Source organism: Marmota marmota, unplaced genomic scaffold (assembly GCF_001458135.2).
Source record: "Marmota marmota marmota unplaced genomic scaffold, marMar, whole genome shotgun sequence".
In the NCBI taxonomy this organism is placed as follows: Eukaryota; Metazoa; Chordata; class Mammalia; order Rodentia; family Sciuridae; genus Marmota; species Marmota marmota.
In genome coordinates this window covers 11,920,386-11,925,915 of record NW_026000108.1, presented here as the reverse complement: position 1 = coordinate 11,925,915, position 5,530 = coordinate 11,920,386, and the positions used below count along the sequence as shown (strand labels likewise).

The window sequence follows — 5,530 nt, the reverse complement described above, 5'->3', positions numbered from 1 at the left end:
AGAGTCAAAATAAATATTTAGTCTTTATAAGTTGAGTATCTCAGGTGTTTGTTCTGGCAAAGCAGAGCTGACCTTTCATCTTCCCTTCCACTTATCAGTCCGTGTAATTTTGGTCATTCTTTTGTGGTGGTATCTCATTTTAATTTCAGTTTTCATTTATGTATTTCCTAATATTGTTTAAACATTTTTACATGCCTATTAGTTAATCTCTATGTCCTTTTTTTTTGTGGTGCTGGGGATTGAACCCAGGGCCTTGTGCATGCAAGGCAAACACTCTACCAACTGAGCTATATCCCAGCCCTCCTATGTCCTTTTTGATGAAGTCTTTGTTTACATCTTTTGCCCACTTAAAATTTTTTTTATTATGAATGTACATATTTTGAATAGGACTCCTTTATCAAGTATGTGTGTGTGTGTGTGTGTGTATATATATAATTTATTTATTTATTTACATACATACATTCCCCTCCTGTGTCATGACTGAATTTTCTTAATGATATCTCAATGATACCTTCCCATGTATAGAAGATTTTTACTTTGCTGAAATATAATTTTATCTTTTAGTTTTTTCTTTCATGGTTCATGATTTCTGTCCCCTCTCCAGGAAATTGAAATCTTTGCTTATCACAAGATTGCACAGATTTTCTTTCATGTTTTCTATTAGAAAACTTACCTTCCTGGCATTTATGTTGAGATCTATGATCCATCTCAAATTAATTTTGTGTGCAGCATGGGGTACAAATCTAGGATTTTTTTTTTTCTTATATAGATATCTATTAGTTCCAGCACTATTTGTCGAATGGACTTTCCTTTCTCTACGGAATTGTTTTGTCCCTTTGATGAAAATCAGTTGACCCTATGAAAGGATCTGTGTATGGACTGCATTCTGTCATATTGCTGAACTTGGCTGTTTTTGTACAAATACCACGCTCTCTTGATGATCTAGCATTACAGTAACTCTTAAAGTTACAGAACGTTAGTCCTCTAGCTCTAATCTTTTTGAAGATTGATTTTTCTTTTTTTTTTTTAGGTTCTGTACATTTCCACATACACTTTAGAGTCATCACACACATTTTTATTTGGAAGACCTGCTGGGATTATGATTTGGACAGTGTTTAATTAAAAAAGAGAGAAGAAATGGCTTGACACACCAGCCTTTTGAACTATAAGGAGGGCATATCTATGACTTTAAAATTTTCTTTTTGACACAAGAAGTCTTGCCTAACTTTGGCTAAATTTGTTCCTAAATTTCTCAAATATTTCTGACTCTATTATAAATGTAATTAATTATTTTTTAATTGTTTGTTGGTGGTATACAGAAATACACTTAATGGTGAGATGTTGACCTTATTTTATCCTGACTTCTTACTAAACTCACTTATTTTTTCCTCAAAGTTTTTTTTTTTTTTTTTTTTTTTAAAGGGAGGGGAGATTGGCTACTTTTAATTGTAAATAGAGAAGGTTTGTTTTGTTTGCTTTTGTTGTTGGTGGTGGTGTTTTGCTTTATTTGTTTTTGTATTGGGGATTGAAGCCAGGTCAAACCCCTGAGTCATATTCCTAGTCCTCTTTATTCATTTATTTTTATTTTGAGAGACAGAGTCTTGCTAAGTTACTGAGGCTGATTTTGAACTTGAGATTCTTCTGCCTCAGTCTCCCTAGCTGCTGGGAAGAGAAGTTTTTGTTTTTTTTTTAATTTCCATCTTCATGCATTTTATCTTTTTCTTGATTTCCTTGAAGCAACTAGAACCTCCCAGGCAACTGCTTTTCTCCTGATCTTATGGAAAATGGTGGAATACTTCACTAATAAGTATGATGTTAGCTCTGGATTCTTCAGAGTTGCTTTTTTTTTTTTTAATAAAGGAATGTTCCTTTTGATCCAAGTTTTCCAAGAGTTATTATTATGAGTAAGTATAGAATTCCATGTATTTATTGAGTTTACCACAAAAACCATTCTTCATTATTCTGTAACAATGGTGAGTTACCTTGATTGATTTGCTAATGTTAAACAAACAACGTTAAGCTGGGATAACCCCCATTTAGTCGTGATGCAATATCTTTTTAATATATTGCTGCATTTTATTTTGTAACATAATCTGTTTGCATTTATTTCCACAAGGGATATTGGAGTATATATATACATATATGTACATGTACATACATACATATTTTACGTGTGTGTGTGTACACACACACACACACACATACACACATTTTTTTAAACTTTAAAAAATACAGGTTTTGTTATCAACATAATGCTGTTATCACAAAATAAGTAGAAAAATGTTTATACTTTCTTTGTGCTTGAAAGACTTTGTGTAGAATTAATATTTCTTCTATAAAGAATAGCACTTTATCTTGTTTGATAGAATTTTTCTGCCCTTGGATAATTTTGTGCGAAAATTTTTTTTCAGGCCAAATTCAGTTACTTTAATAAATATAAGTCTATTCAGATTTTGTCAGTTATGTTAAGTTGTTTTTTTAAAAATTCATCTCCTTCATCTCTGTTGTTACATTTATTGATGGTATGCTCTTCAAAATATTCCTATATAATCCTTTCAATGTGCATAGAATCTTTAGGATATTTTCTCCTTCATAACAGTTTGGTAACAAAGTTTTTTCTTTGTTATTGATCAGTGTTCCTAGGGGCTTTTCTTCATAAAGAAGTAATTTTTGATAAATTTTTTATCATTCTGTATAGCATATTTTTTACTTTATTGATTTTTACAATGATCTTTCCGTTCTACTTTCTAAGGGTTTAGTTCGGTCATCTCTTTCTAGTTTTATAAGTTTGAAAATAAAGTGCTTGATTTTGAATTTTCTCCTTATTTAAGAATTTCAGATATGATTTCTTTGCAGTTGCTTCCCATGGTTTTTGGTGTGTTATATCAGAACCTCATTCAGTTCAACATATTTTCTCATTTCACTTTTGATTTAAGCATTGGTTCATGTTAGAAATAAATTGTTTAATTTCCAAATGTGGAACATCTTTTCTTAGAGTCTAATAAGACTTAGAGTCTAATAAGGTATTAATTTCTAATATTTAATTTGATGAAATATCATATGGCAAGAGTACACTATAGTGATTACCAGTGTTTTAAAACCTATTTAACTTGTTTTATGGTGAAATTTAAGCATATTTAAAAATATTTTGTCTGTGCCCTTTACTGACTGACTGATGGAGACTGGGCTTCTTTCCCAAGGCCTTGTTCATGCAAAGCGCATGCTCCACCACTGGACTACATCCCTAGGACTGTTGAGGTTTTAAAATTGTTATCTGAAGGAAGGTTCTGGTTAAATGCCTCCATCTAAAGTAGTTATCTATCACTGTTGAAGAAATTACTCTAACTGGCATTTAAAACAACATGTTTGCTATCTCAAAGTTGCTGTGTCAGGAGTCAGGGCACTACTCAACTGCACCCTCTGCTCACAGTCCCGGAAGCTGCAATTGAGGTGTTGGCTGGTGTAAATTCCTCTCTGGAGTTCCTGATTCTTCTCCAAACTCGTGTAATTGTTGGTAGAATTCAGTTTCTTAAGGTTGTAAGATTGAGGTCCCCATTTTCTATACGTCACATTTAGAACTGTCTATAGGCATTTCTAGCATGACAGTTTGGTTCTTCAAGGCTAGGAGGAGGAGTCTCCATCATGCATGGTAGGAAAACAGATGTAAATGAATTAATGAATGAATCTTTGTTATGCACAAATATACATATATGTGTGCGCATACACATATGCATGCACACACACATACACACACGTGAGTAACCTAATCCTGGCAGTGACATCCCATACCTTTTGCCATTCCTGTTGATTGGAAGCCTTCAGCCTCCCCCTGACAACACTTAAGGGTAGGGGACATGGCAGAATATAACACCAGCTAACAGTTTTGTGGGGCCTTCTAAGAATTCTGCCCAGACCACATCATTACCTGAAGGCAGAACTCTGTTTTCTTTTTTGTTTTAGTCAGCTTTTTCCTTTGCTGCAACTGAAAGACCAACCAGAACAACTGTAGAGGAGGAGAGGTTTATACAGGGCCTCACGGGTCTCAGTCCATGGACAGCAGGCTCCATTCCTTGGGGCTCGAGGAGAGGCAGAACATCATGGCAAAAGAATGTGGTGGAGGGAAGCAGCTCACATGATGATCAGAAAGCAGAGAGAGAGAGAGAGAGAGAGAGAGAGAGAGAGAGAGAGAAAGAGAGAGAGAGAGAGAGAGAGAGAGAAAGAGAGAGAGAGAGAGAGAGAGAGAGAGAGAGAGTCCACTTACCAGATACAAATATAAACCCAAAGCCACCTCTGCCCGCAAGCCCCAGCACTTCCCTCCACACCCTATTAACACTCAATTAATCCCATCAGGTGATTAATTCACTGACTGGGTTAGGGGTCTCACAACCCAATCATTTTCCCTCTGAACCTTCTTGCATTGTCTCATACGTGAGTTTTGGGGGACACCTCACATCCAAACCATAACACTTTTCAAGAGCTATTTTTGCTAGATACAGAATTCCAGATTGGCAGATTCTGGTTTTTCTTTCAATACATAAAAGATATCATTCCATTGTCTTTAGCTTCCTTATTTCTGATAATAAGTTAGTTGTGATTCATATTGTGATAATATTTTTAATGGGTCTTTTGCCTCTGGCTGCTTTTAAGATTTATTCTTAATCTCCTGTTTTAAGATAAAAAGCTGACTTTAATGTGCCTGCACAGTTTTCTTTGTGTTATCCTACTTTGCATTCACCTGGTTTTTAGATCCAGAAGTTGAAGTATGTTGATTTTTTTAAATTAAACTTTTAATCATCTGATAGTTATGGACTAACACACACTTGTAAGAAATAACATAGAGAGATCCTAGGTAGCCTTTATCTATTTTCCACAATGGTAGCATTTTGTAAAACCATAATACAGTGTCCCAACCAAGATCTTGACATTGAGACTATCCACATATGAATTGTCTTCTCACTACGATGATTCCTTGTACACCCTTTTGGAATCATACACACTTTCCTCCCATTCCACCCTCCTTAACTCCTGATAACCATTTATATGTTCCCTTTTGTGTAATTTTGTCATCTCAAGGATGTTATACAAATGGAGTCCAAAAGTATGTACTCTCTTGGGATTGGCTTCTTTCACTCACTGTAATTCTCTATGTGTACCAGCAAGTTTATGCCTTTTTATGGCCCAGTAGTAGTTTTCTTCATATGAATGGAGCACTCTGCTTTTTACCATTCTCCAGTTGAAAATATCTGGGTTGTGGCCAGTTTTGCAGTATTGCAAATAAATCTGCAATAAATATCCATGTTCGAGTTTTTGTGTGAACACAAGTTTTCAATTCTCTTGGATAAATATCCAAGAGTGCAAGTACTCAATTATATGGTACTTCTGTGTTTTAACAATTTTTAGAGGAATTACACATTTTTACATCTCAATAGGAATGGTAGTTTCTCTGCATGCTTGCTGGCAATTTGATGTTTTGCTATTTTTATTTTAATTTGAGACATTCACTATGATTTGAACCTGCATTTCCCAGATT

The 5,530-nt window shown here is 34.6% G+C and overlaps 1 non-coding gene across 1 annotated transcript; it reads right to left on the bottom strand.

The window, feature by feature from the left end:
- Nucleotides 1-224: 224 nt before the first annotated feature.
- On the bottom strand, nt 225-297 carry Trnaa-ugc. Its single transcript has one exon. It is a non-coding gene; the product is annotated as a tRNA-Ala (tRNA).
- Between the last annotated feature and the right edge of the window lie 5,233 nt (nt 298-5,530).